The sequence below is a fragment of the Ranitomeya variabilis genome, chromosome 5, assembly GCF_051348905.1.
Source record: "Ranitomeya variabilis isolate aRanVar5 chromosome 5, aRanVar5.hap1, whole genome shotgun sequence".
Taxonomy (NCBI): domain Eukaryota; kingdom Metazoa; phylum Chordata; class Amphibia; order Anura; family Dendrobatidae; genus Ranitomeya; species Ranitomeya variabilis.
This window is the reverse complement of record NC_135236.1, coordinates 593,578,901-593,591,988: the sequence shown is the minus strand read 5'-3', so window position 1 is coordinate 593,591,988 and position 13,088 is coordinate 593,578,901. Positions and strand designations below refer to the sequence as shown.

Genomic DNA, 13,088 nt, shown 5'->3' with positions numbered 1-13,088 from the left:
GTTTTTGTACTTATTCTTATGATTTTGCTAGCATGCAAATTAGCATGTGATATAATCTTCTTTTGTATTTGTATGATTTTGCAGTTTTCAGTTAAGATAAAGACCGTTGATAGAATCTTTGTTTTTGCCTAATGTTTAGAGACATGCCCATTTTCCAAAATGTACTAATTTTAAATGTTGTCAAATGTACTTCACTTTCTCTAAGGAAGCTTAATTAACCATGCTGTTTAAGGTAGCATGGCCGAGTGGTCTAAGGCGCTGGATTTAGGCTCCAGTCTCTTTGGAGGCGTGGGTTCAAATCCCACTGCTGCCAACATATTGAGGTTTTGAAAACCTTTTCAGCTTATATTTATGATTTTGCTAATAGAAAAATTAGCATATTTTTGTATGAGCGCGTGCTTTCCTTTTTTGGAAAAGACAAAAGATAGAATCATTGCTTTTTCCTTTTTGTTTAGAGACCTATCCATTTTACACAATGCACAAGTTTAAAATGTAGTCAGATACACTAAACTTACTCTCAGGAAGCTCTTTCAATGATGCATTAGGTAGCATGGCCGAGCGGTCTAAGGCGCTGGATTAAGGCTCCAGTCTCTTCGGAGGCGTGGGTTCAAATCCCACTGCTGCCAGTATTAGAACCCTTTGATCTAATTCTGAGGATTTTGTATTTCCATGAGTGTGTGCATTTCTGTTTTGGAAAAGACAGTTTTAGACTTTAGTTTAGAGACTTACCTAAATTTTAACAGACTTGTGGGTTCAAATGCCACTAGTATGAGTTATTTTAAACATTTTTATCTTATTCTTATAATTATGCTAACATGCAAAATTAGCATATGCTTTAAACCCACTGCTGCCAGTATTATGAGTTCTTGAAATGTTTTTGTACTTATTCTTATGATTTTGCTAACATGCAAATTAGCATGTGATTTAATCTTCTTTTGTATTTGCATGATTTTCCAGTTTTCAGTTCAGATAAAGACTGTTGAAAGAATCCTTGCTTTTTTCTAATGTTTAGAGACATGCCCATTCAAATCCCACTGCTGCCATTATTATGAGGTTTTGAGAACCCTTTGATCTAATTCTTATGATTTTGTATTTTCATGAGTGTGTTAATTTCTGTTTAGGAAAAGACAGTTGAAAGAATCATTGATTTTTCCTATTGTTAAGAGACTTACCCATATTCCAACAGACTTGTGAGTTCAAATCCCACTGCTGCCACTAGTATGAGTTCTTTTAAACCTTTTTATCTCATTCTTATAATTATGCTAACATGCAAAATTAGCATATGCTTTAATCTCACTGCTGCCAGTATTATGAGATCTTGAAATGTTTTTGTACTTATTCTTATGATTTTGCTAGCATGCAAATTAGCATGTGATATAATCTTCTTTTGTTTTTGTATGATTTAGCAGTTTTCAGTTAAGATAAAGACCGTTGATAGAATCTTTGTTTTTGCCTAATGTTTAGAGATATGCCCATTTTCCAAAATGTACTAATTTTAAATGTTGTCAAATGTACTTCACTTTCTCTAAGGAAGCTTAATTATCCATGCTGTTTAAGGTAGCATGGCCGAGTGGTCTAAGGCGCTGGATTTAGGCTCCAGTCTCTTTGGAGGCGTGGGTTCAAATCCCACTGCTGCCAACATATTGAGGTTTTGAAAACCTTTTCAGCTTATATTTATGATTTTGCTAACAGAAAAATTAGCATATTTTTGTATGAGTGCGTGCTTTGCTTTTTTGGAAAAGACAAAAGATAGAATCATTGCTTTTTCCTTTTTGTTTAGAGACCTATCCATTTTCCACAATGCACAAGTTTAAAATGTAGTCAGATACACTAAACTTACTCTAAGGAAGCTCTTTTAATGATGCATTAGGTCGCATGGCCGAGCGGTCTAAGGCGCTGGATTAAGGCTCCAGTCTCTTCGGAGGCGTGGGTTCAAATCCCACTGCTGCCAGTATTATGAGGTTTTGAGAACCCTTTGATCTAATTCTGAGGATTTTGTATTTCCATGAGTGTGTGCATTTCTGTTTTGGAAAGACAGTTATAGACTTTAGTTTAGAGACTTACCTAAATTTTAACAGACTTGTGGGTTCAAATGCCACTAGTATGAGTTCTTTTAAACCTTTTTATCTTATTCTTATAATTATGCTAACATGCAAAATTAGCATATGCTTTAAACCCACTGCTGCCAGTATTATGAGTTCTTGAAATGTTTTTGTACTTATTCTTATGATTTTGCTAACATGCAAATTAGCATGTGATTTAATCTTCTTTTGTATTTGCATGATTTTCCAGTTTTCAGTTCAGATAAAGACTGTTGAAAGAATCCTTGCTTTTTTCTAATGTTTAGAGACATGCCCATTCAAATCCCACTGCTGCCATTATTATGAGGTTTTGAGAACCCTTTGATCTAATTCTTATGATTTTGTATTTTCATGAGTGTGTTAATTTCTGTTTAGGAAAAGACAGTTGAAAGAATCATTGATTTTTCCTATTGTTAAGAGACTTACCCATATTCCAACAGACTTGTGAGTTCAAATCCCACTGCTGCCACTAGTATGAGTTCTTTTAAACCTTTTTATCTCATTCTTATAATTATGCTAACATGCAAAATTAGCATATGCTTTAATCTCACTGCTGCCAGTATTATGAGATCTTGAAATGTTTTTGTACTTATTCTTATGATTTTGCTAGCATGCAAATTAGCATGTGATATAATCTTCTTTTGTATTTGTATGATTTAGCAGTTTTCAGTTAAGATAAAGACCGTTGATAGAATCTTTGTTTTTGCCTAATGTTTAGAGACATGACCATTTTCCAAAATGTACTAATTTTAAATGTTGTCAAATGTACTTCACTTTCTCTAAGGAAGCTTAATGAACCATGCTGTTAAAGGTAGCATGGCCGAGTGGTCTAAGGCGCTGGATTTAGGCTCCAGTCTCTTTGGAGGCGTGAGTTCAAATCCCACTGCTGCCAACATATTGAGGTTTTGAAAACCTTTTCAGCTTATATTTATGATTTTGCTAATAGAAAAATTAGCATATTTTTGTATGAGTGCGTGCTTTGCTTTTTGGAAAAGACAAAAGATAGAATCATTGCTTTTTCCTTTTTGTTTAGAGACCTATCCATTTTCCACAATGCACAAGTTTAAAATGTAGTCAGATACACTAAACTTACTCTCAGGAAGCTTTTTTAATAACGCATTAGGTAGCATGGCCGAGCGGTCTAAGGCGCTGGATTAAGGCTCCAGTCTCTTCGGAGGCGTGGGTTCAAATCCCACTGCTGCCAGTATTATGAGGTTTTGAGAACCCTTTGATCTAATTCTGAGGATTTTGTATTTCCATGAGTGTGTGCATTTCTGTTTTGGAAAAGACAGTTTTAGACTTTAGTTTAGAGACTTACCTAAATTTGAACAGACTTGTGGGTTCAAATGCCACTAGTATGAGTTCTTTTAAACCTTTTTATCTTATTCTTATAATTATGCTAACATGCGAAATTAGCATATGCTTTAAACCCACTGCTGCCAGTATTATGAGTTCTTGAAATGTTTTTGTACTTATTCTTATGATTTTGCTAACATGCAAATTAGCATGTGATTTAATCTTCTTTTGTATTTGCATGATTTTCCAGTTTTCAGTTCAGATAAAGACTGTTGAAAGAATCCTTGCTTTTTTCTAATGTTTAGAGACATGCCCATTCAAATCCCACTGCTGCCATTATTATGAGGTTTTGAGAACCCTTTGATCTAATTCTTATGATTTTGTATTTTCATGAGTGTGTTAATTTCTGTTTAGGAAAAGACAGTTGAAAGAATCATTGATTTTTCCTATTGTTAAGAGACTTACCCATATTCCAACAGACTTGTGAGTTCAAATCCCACTGCTGCCACTAGTATGAGTTCTTTTAAACCTTTTTATCTCATTCTTATAATTATGCTAACATGCAAAATTAGCATATGCTTTAATCTCACTGCTGCCAGTATTATGAGATCTTGAAATGTTTTTGTACTTATTCTTATGATTTTGCTAGCATGCAAATTAGCATGTGATATAATCTTCTTTTGTATTTGTATGATTTAGCAGTTTTCAGTTAAGATAAAGACCGTTGATAGAATCTTTGTTTTTGCCTAATGTTTAGAGACATGACCATTTTCCAAAATGTACTAATTTTAAATGTTGTCAAATGTACTTCACTTTCTCTAAGGAAGCTTAATGAACCATGCTGTTAAAGGTAGCATGGCCGAGTGGTCTAAGGCGCTGGATTTAGGCTCCAGTGTCTTTGGAGGCGTGAGTTCAAATCCCACTGCTGCCAACATATTGAGGTTTTGAAAACCTTTTCAGCTTATATTTATGATTTTGCTAATAGAAAAATTAGCATATTTTTGTATGAGCGCGTGCTTTGCTTTTTTGGAAAAGACAAAAGATAGAATCATTGCTTTTTCCTTTTTGTTTAGAGACCTATCCATTTTCCACAATGCACAAGTTTAAAATGTAGTCAGATACACTAAACTTACTCTCAGGAAGCTTTTTTAATAATGCATTAGGTAGCATGGCCCAGCGGTCTAAGGCGCTGGATTAAGGCTCCAGTCTCTTCGGAGGCGTGGGTTCAAATCCCACTGCTGCCAGTATTATGAGGTTTTGAGAACCCTTTGATCTAATTCTGAGGATTTTGTATTTCCATGAGTGTGTGCATTTCTGTTTTGGAAAAGACAGTTTTAGACTTTAGTTTAGAGACTTACCTAAATTTGAACAGACTTGTGGGTTCAAATGCCACTAGTATGAGTTCTTTTAAACCTTTTTATCTTATTCTTATAATTATGCTAACATGCAAAATTAGCATATGCTTTAAACCCACTGCTGCCAGTATTATGAGTTCTTGAAATGTTTTTGTACTTATTCTTATGATTTTGCTAACATGCAAATTAGCATGTGATTTAATCTTCTTTTGTATTTGCATGATTTTCCAGTTTTCAGTTCAGATAAAGACTGTTGAAAGAATCCTTGCTTTTTTCTAATGTTTAGAGACATGCCCATTCAAATCCCACTGCTGCCATTATTATGAGGTTTTGAGAACCCTTTGATCTAATTCTTATGATTTTGTATTTTCATGAGTGTGTTAATTTCTGTTTAGGAAAAGACAGTTGAAAGAATCATTGATTTTTCCTATTGTTAAGAGACTTACCCATATTCCAACAGACTTGTGAGTTCAAATCCCACTGCTGCCACTAGTATGAGTTCTTTTAAACCTTTTTATCTCATTCTTATAATTATGCTAACATGCAAAATTAGCATATGCTTTAATCTCACTGCTGCCAGTATTATGAGATCTTGAAATGTTTTTGTACTTATTCTTATGATTTTGCTAGCATGCAAATTAGCATGTGATATAATCTTCTTTTGTATTTGTATGATTTAGCAGTTTTCAGTTAAGATAAAGACCGTTGATAGAATCTTTGTTTTTGCCTAATGTTTAGAGACATGCCCATTTTCCAAAATGTACTAATTTTAAATGTTGTCAAATGTACTTCACTTTCTCTAAGGAAGCTTAATTATCCATGCTGTTTAAGGTAGCATGGCCGAGTGGTCTAAGGCGCTGGATTTAGGCTCCAGTCTCTTTGGAGGCGTGGGTTCAAATCCCACTGCTGCCAACATATTGAGGTTTTGAAAACCTTTTCAGCTTATATTTATGATTTTGCTAACAGAAAAATTAGCATATTTTTGTATGAGTGCGTGCTTTGCTTTTTTGGAAAAGACAAAAGATAGAATCATTGCTTTTTCCTTTTTGTTTAGAGACCTATCCATTTTCCACAATGCACAATTTTAAAATGTAGTCAGATACACTAAACTTACTCTAAGGAAGCTCTTTTAATGATGCATTAGGTCGCATGGCCGAGCGGTCTAAGGCGCTGGATTAAGGCTCCAGTCTCTTCGGAGGCATGGGTTCAAATCCCACTGCTGCCAGTATTATGAGGTTTTGAGAACCCTTTGATCTAATTCTGAGGATTTTGTATTTCCATGAGTGTGTGCATTTCTGTTTTGGAAAAGACAGTTTTAGACTTTAGTTTAGAGACTTACCTAAATTTGAACAGACTTGTGGGTTCAAATGCCACTAGTATGAGTTCTTTTAAACCTTTTTATCTTATTCTTATAATTATGCTAACATGCAAAATTAGCATATGCTTTAAACCCACTGCTGCCAGTATTATGAGTTCTTGAAATGTTTTTGTACTTATTCTTATGATTTTGCTAACATGCAAATTAGCATGTGATTTAATCTTCTTTTGTATTTGCATGATTTTCCAGTTTTCAGTTCAGATAAAGACTGTTGAAAGAATCCTTGCTTTTTTCTAATGTTTAGAGACATGCCCATTCAAATCCCACTGCTGCCATTATTATGAGGTTTTGAGAACCCTTTGATCTAATTCTTATGATTTTGTATTTTCATGAGTGTGTTAATTTCTGTTTAGGAAAAGACAGTTGAAAGAATCATTGATTTTTCCTATTGTTAAGAGACTTACCCATATTCCAACAGACTTGTGAGTTCAAATGCCACTAGTATGAGTTCTTTTAAACCTTTTTATCTCATTCTTATAATTATGCTAACATGCAAAATTAGCATATGCTTTAATCTCACTGCTGCCAGTATTATGAGATCTTGAAATGTTTTTGTACTTATTCTTATGATTTTGCTAGCATGCAAATTAGCATGTGATATAATCTTCTTTTGTATTTGTATGATTTAGCAGTTTTCAGTTAAGATAAAGACCGTTGATAGAATCTTTGTTTTTGCCTAATGTTTAGAGACATGACCATTTTCCAAAATGTACTAATTTTTAATGTTGTCAAATGTACTTCACTTTCTCTAAGGAAGCTTAATGAACCATGCTGTTTAAGGTAGCATGGCTGAGTGGTTTAAGGCGCTGGATTTAGGCTCCAGTCTCTTTGGAGGTGTGGGTTCAAATCCCACTGCTGCCAACATACTGAGGTTTTGAAAACCTTTTCAGCTTATATTTATGATTTTGCTAATAGAAAAATTAGCATATTTTTGTATGAGCGCGTGCTTTGCTTTTTTGGAAAAGACAAAAGATAGAATCATTGCTTTTTCCTTTTTGTTTAGAGACCTATCCATTTTCCACAATGCACAAGTTTAAAATGTAGTCAGATACACTAAACTTACTCTCAGGAAGCTCTTTTAATGATGCATTGGGTAACATGGCCGAGTGGTCTAAGGCGCTGGCTCCAGTCTCTTCGGAGGCGTGGGTTCAAATCCCACTGCTGCCAGTATTATGAGGTTTTGAGAACCCTTTGATCTAATTCTGAGGATTTTGTATTTCCATGAGTGTGTGCATTTCTGTTTTGGAAAAGACAGTTTTAGACTTTAGTTTAGAGACTTACCTAAATTTTAACAGACTTGTGGGTTCAAATGCCACTAGTATGAGTTCTTTTAAACCTTTTTATCTTATTCTTATAATTATGCTAACATGCAAAATTAGCATATGCTTTAAACCCACTGCTGCCAGTATTATGAGTTCTTGAAATGTTTTTGTACTTATTCTTATGATTTTGCTAACATGCAAATTAGCATGTGATTTAATCTTCTTTTGTATTTGCATGATTTTCCAGTTTTCAGTTCAGATAAAGACTGTTGAAAGAATCCTTGCTTTTTTCTAATGTTTAGAGACATGCCCATTCAAATCCCACTGCTGCCATTATTATGAGGTTTTGAGAACCCTTTGATCTAATTCTGAGGATTTTGTATTTCCATGAGTGTGTGCATTTCTGTTTTGGAAAGACAGTTATAGACTTTAGTTTAGAGACTTACCTAAATTTTAACAGACTTGTGGGTTCAAATGCCACTAGTATGAGTTCTTTTAAACCTTTTTATCTTATTCTTATAATTATGCTAACATGCAAAATTAGCATATGCTTGAAACCCACTGCTGCCAGTATTATGAGTTCTTGAAATGTTTTTGTACTTATTCTTATGATTTTGCTAACATGCAAATTAGCATGTGATTTAATCTTCTTTTGTATTTGCATGATTTTCCAGTTTTCAGTTCAGATAAAGACTGTTGAAAGAATCCTTGCTTTTTTCTAATGTTTAGAGACATGCCCATTCAAATCCCACTGCTGCCATTATTATGAGGTTTTGAGAACCCTTTGATCTAATTCTTATGATTTTGTATTTTCATGAGTGTGTTAATTTCTGTTTAGGAAAAGACAGTTGAAAGAATCATTGATTTTTCCTATTGTTAAGAGACTTACCCATATTCCAACAGACTTGTGAGTTCAAATCCCACTGCTGCCACTAGTATGAGTTCTTTTAAACCTTTTTATCTCATTCTTATAATTATGCTAACATGCAAAATTAGCATATGCTTTAATCTCACTTCTGCCAGTATTATGAGATCTTGAAATGTTTTTGTACTTATTCTTATGATTTTGCTAGCATGCAAATTAGCATGTGATATAATCTTCTTTTGTATTTGTATGATTTAGCAGTTTTCAGTTAAGATAAAGACCGTTGATAGAATCTTTGTTTTTGCCTAATGTTTAGAGACATGCCCATTTTCCAAAATGTACTAATTTTAAATGTTGTCAAATGTACTTCACTTTCTCTAAGGAAGCTTAATTATCCATGCTGTTTAAGGTAGCATGGCCGAGTGGTCTAAGGCGCTGGATTTAGGCTCCAGTCTCTTTGGAGGCGTGGGTTCAAATCCCACTGCTGCCAACATATTGAGATTTTGAAAACCTTTTCAGCTTATATTTATGATTTTGCTAACAGAAAAATTAGCATATTTTTGTATGAGTGCGTGCTTTGCTTTTTTGGAAAAGACAAAAGATAGAATCATTGCTTTTTCCTTTTTGTTTAGAGACCTATCCATTTTCCACAATGCACAAGTTTAAAATGTAGTCAGATACACTAAACTTACTCTAAGGAAGCTCTTTTAATGATGCATTAGGTAGCATGGCCGAGCGGTCTAAGGCGCTGGATTAAGGCTCCAGTCTCTTCGGAGGCGTGGGTTCAAATCCCACTGCTGCCAGTATTATGAGGTTTTGAGAACCCTTTGATCTAATTCTGAGGATTTTGTATTTCCATGAGTGTGTGCATTTCTGTTTTGGAAAAGACAGTTTTAGACTTTAGTTTAGAGACTTACCTAAATTTTAACAGACTTGTGGGTTCAAATGCCACTAGTATGAGTTCTTTTAAACCTTTTTATCTTATTCTTATAATTATGCTAACATGCAAAATTAGCATATGCTTTAAACCCACTGCTGCCAGTATTATGAGATCTTGAAATGTTTTTGTACTTATTCTTATGATTTTGCTAACATGCAAATTAGCATGTGATTTAATCTTCTTTTGTATTTGCATGATTTTCTAGTTTTCAGTTCAGATAAAGACTGTTGAAAGAATCCTTGCTTTTTTCTAATGTTTAGAGACATGCCCATTCAAATCCCACTGCTGCCATTATTATGAGGTTTTGAGAACCCTTTGATCTAATTCTTATGATTTTGTATTTTCATGAGTGTGTTAATTTCTGTTTAGGAAAAGACAGTTGAAAGAATCATTGATTTTTCCTATTGTTAAGAGACTTACCCATATTCCAACAGACTTGTGAGTTCAAATCCCACTGCTGCCACTAGTATGAGTTCTTTTAAACCTTTTTATCTCATTCTTATAATTATGCTAACATGCAAAATTAGCATATGCTTTAATCTCACTTCTGCCAGTATTATGAGATCTTGAAATGTTTTTGTACTTATTCTTATGATTTTGCTAGCATGCAAATTAGCATGTGATATAATCTTCTTTTGTATTTGTATGATTTAGCAGTTTTCAGTTAAGATAAAGACCGTTGATAGAATCTTTGTTTTTGCCTAATGTTTAGAGACATGCCCATTTTCCAAAATGTAGTAATTTTAAATGTTGTCAAATGTACTTCACTTTCTCTAAGGAAGCTTAAGTAACCATGCTGTTTAAGGTAGCATGGCCAAGTGGTCTAAGGCGCTGGATTTAGGCTTCAGTCTCTTTGGAGGCGTGGGTTCAAATCCCACTGCTGCCAACATATTGAGGTTTTGAAAACCTTTTCAGCTTATATTTATGATTTTGCTAACAGAAAAATTAGCATATTTTTGTATGAGTGCGTGCTTTGCTTTTTTGGAAAAGACAAAAGATAGAATCATTGCTTTTTCCTTTTTGTTTAGAGACCTATCCATTTTCCACAATGCACAAGTTTAAAATGTAGTCAGATACACTAAACTTACTCTAAGGAAGCTCTTTTAATGATGCATTAGGTCGCATGGCCGAGCGGTCTAAGTCGCTGGATTAAGGCTCCAGTCTCTTCGGAGGCGTGTGTTCAAATCCCACTGCTGCCAGTATTATGAGGTTTTGAGAACCCTTTGATCTAATTCTGAGGATTTTGTATTTCCATGAGTGTGTGCATTTCTGCTTTGGAAAAGACAGTTTTAGACTTTAGTTTAGAGACTTACCTAAATTTTAACAGACTTGTGGGTTCAAATGCCACTAGTATGAGTTCTTTTAAACCTTTTTATCTTATTCTTATAATTATGCTAACATGCAAAATTAGCATATGCTTTAAACCCACTGCTGCCAGTATTATGAGTTCTTGAAATGTTTTTGTACTTATTCTTATGATTTTGCTAACATGCACATTAGCATGTGATTTAATCTTCTTTTGTATTTGCATGATTTTCCAGTTTTCAGTTCAGATAAAGACTGTTGAAAGAATCCTTGCTTTTTTCTAATGTTTAGAGACATGCCCATTCAAATCCCACTGCTGCCATTATTATGAGGTTTTGAGAACCCTTTGATCTAATTCTTATGATTTTGTATTTTCATGAGTGTGTTAATTTCTGTTTAGGAAAAGACAGTTGAAAGAATCATTGATTTTTCCTATTGTTAAGAGACTTACCCATATTCCAACAGACTTGTGAGTTCAAATCCCACTGCTGCCACTAGTATGAGTTCTTTTAAACCTTTTTATCTCATTCTTATAATTATGCTAACATGCAAAATTAGCATATGCTTTAATCTCACTGCTGCCAGGATTATGAGATCTTGAAATGTTTTTGTACTTATTCTTATGATTTTGCTAGCATGCAAATTAGCATGTGATATAATCTTCTTTTGTATTTGTATGATTTAGCAGTTTTCAGTTAAGATAAAGACCGTTGATAGAATCTTTGTTTTTGCCTAATGTTTAGAGACATGACCATTTTCCAAAATGTACTAATTTTAAATGTTGTCAAATGTACTTCACTTTCTCTAAGGAAGCTTAATTAACCATGCTGTTTAAGGTAGCATGGCCGAGTGGTCTAAGGCGCTGGATTTAGGCTCCAGTCTCTTTGGAGGCGTGGGTTCAAATCCCACTGCTGCCAACATATTGAGGTTTTGAAAACCCTTTCAGCTTATATTTATGATTTTGCTAATAGAAAAATTAGCATATTTTTGTATGAGCGCGTGCTTTGCTTTTTTGGAAAAGACAAAAGATAGAATCATTGCTTTTTCCTTTTTGTTTAGAGACCTATCCATTTTCCACAATGCACAAGTTTAAAATGTAGTCAGATACACTAAACTTACTCTCAGGAAGCTCTTTTAATGATGCATTAGGTAGCATGGCCGAGCAGTCTAAGGCGCTGGATTAAGGCTCCAGTCTCTTCGGAGGCGTGTGTTCAAATCCCACTGCTGCCAGTATTATGAGGTTTTGAGAACCCTTTGATCTAATTCTGAGGATTTTGTATTTCCATGAGTGTGTGCATTTCTGTTTTGGAAAAGACAGTTTTAGACTTTAGTTTAGAGACTTATCTAAATTTTAACAGACTTGTGGGTTCAAATGCCACTAGTATGAGTTCTTTTAAACCTTTTTATCTTATTCTTATAATTATGCTAACATGCAAAATTAGCATATGCTTTAAACCCACTGCTGCCAGTATTATGAGATCTTGAAATGTTTTTGTACTTATTCTTATGATTTTGCTAACATGCAAATTAGCATGTGATTTAATCTTCTTTTGTATTTGCATGATTTTCTAGTTTTCAGTTCAGATAAAGACTGTTGAAAGAATCCTTGCTTTTTTCTAATGTTTAGAGACATGCCCATTCAAATCCCACTGCTGCCATTATTATGAGGTTTTGAGAACCCTTTGATCTAATTCTTATGATTTTGTATTTTCATGAGTGTGTTAGTTTCTGTTTAGGAAAAGACAGTTGAAAGAATCATTGATTTTTCCTATTGTTAAGAGGCTTACCCATATTCCAACAGACTTGTGAGTTCAAATCCCACTGCTGCCACTAGTATGAGTTCTTTTAAACCTTTTTTTCTAATTCTTATAATTATGCTAACATGCAAAATTAGCATATGCTTTAATCTCACTGCTGCCAGTATTATGAGATCTTGAAATGTTTTTGTACTTATTCTTATGATTTTGCTAGCATGCAAATTAGCATGTGATATAATCTTCTTTTGTATTTGTATGATTTAGCAGTTTTCAGTTAAGATAAAGACCGTTGATAGAATCTTTGTTTTTGCCTAATGTTTAGAGACATGCCCATTTTCCAAAATGTACTAATTTTAAATGTTGTCAAATGTACTTCACTTTCTCTAAGGAAGCTTAATTAACCATGCTGTTTAAGGTAGCATGGCCGAGTGGTCTAAGGCGCTGGATTTAGGCTCCAGTCTCTTTGGAGGCGTGGGTTCAAATCCCACTACTGCCAACATATTGAGGTTTTGAAAACCTTTTCAGCTTATATTTATGATTTTGCTAATAGAAAAATTAGCATATTTTTGTATGAGTGCGTGCTTTGCTTTTTTGGAAAAGACAAAAGATAGAATCATTGCTTTTTCCTTTTTGTTTAGAGACCTATCCATTTTCCACAATGCACAAGTTTAAAATGTAGTCAGATACACTAAACTTACTCTCAGGAAGCTCTTTTAATGATGCATTAGGTAGCATGGCCGAGCGGTCTAAGGCGCTGGATTAAGGCTCCAGTCTCTTCGGAGGCGTGGGTTCAAATCCCACTGCTGCCAGTATTATGAGGTTTTGAGAACCCTTTGATCTAATTCTGAG

The 13,088-nt window shown here is 34.2% G+C and overlaps 9 non-coding genes across 9 annotated transcripts; all 9 read left to right on the top strand.

The window, feature by feature from the left end:
* The first annotated feature begins 231 nt into the window (after positions 1–231).
* TRNAL-UAG (transfer RNA leucine (anticodon UAG)) lies at positions 232–313 on the top strand. The gene has a single exon. It is a non-coding gene; the product is annotated as a tRNA-Leu (tRNA).
* A 231-nt stretch (positions 314–544) lies between these two features.
* TRNAL-AAG (transfer RNA leucine (anticodon AAG)) lies at positions 545–626 on the top strand. Its single transcript has one exon. It is a non-coding gene; the product is annotated as a tRNA-Leu (tRNA).
* A 930-nt stretch (positions 627–1,556) lies between these two features.
* On the top strand, positions 1,557–1,638 carry TRNAL-UAG (transfer RNA leucine (anticodon UAG)). Its single transcript has one exon. It is a non-coding gene; the product is annotated as a tRNA-Leu (tRNA).
* Positions 1,639–3,203: 1,565 nt separating this feature from the next.
* Positions 3,204–3,285, top strand: TRNAL-AAG (transfer RNA leucine (anticodon AAG)). Its single transcript has one exon. It is a non-coding gene; the product is annotated as a tRNA-Leu (tRNA).
* Positions 3,286–5,562: 2,277 nt separating this feature from the next.
* TRNAL-UAG (transfer RNA leucine (anticodon UAG)) lies at positions 5,563–5,644 on the top strand. The gene has a single exon. It is a non-coding gene; the product is annotated as a tRNA-Leu (tRNA).
* Positions 5,645–8,645: 3,001 nt separating this feature from the next.
* Positions 8,646–8,727, top strand: TRNAL-UAG (transfer RNA leucine (anticodon UAG)). The gene has a single exon. It is a non-coding gene; the product is annotated as a tRNA-Leu (tRNA).
* Positions 8,728–8,958: 231 nt separating this feature from the next.
* Positions 8,959–9,040, top strand: TRNAL-AAG (transfer RNA leucine (anticodon AAG)). Its single transcript has one exon. It is a non-coding gene; the product is annotated as a tRNA-Leu (tRNA).
* Positions 9,041–11,317: 2,277 nt separating this feature from the next.
* Positions 11,318–11,399, top strand: TRNAL-UAG (transfer RNA leucine (anticodon UAG)). The gene has a single exon. It is a non-coding gene; the product is annotated as a tRNA-Leu (tRNA).
* Positions 11,400–12,966: 1,567 nt separating this feature from the next.
* On the top strand, positions 12,967–13,048 carry TRNAL-AAG (transfer RNA leucine (anticodon AAG)). The gene has a single exon. It is a non-coding gene; the product is annotated as a tRNA-Leu (tRNA).
* The last annotated feature ends 40 nt before the right edge of the window (positions 13,049–13,088 follow it).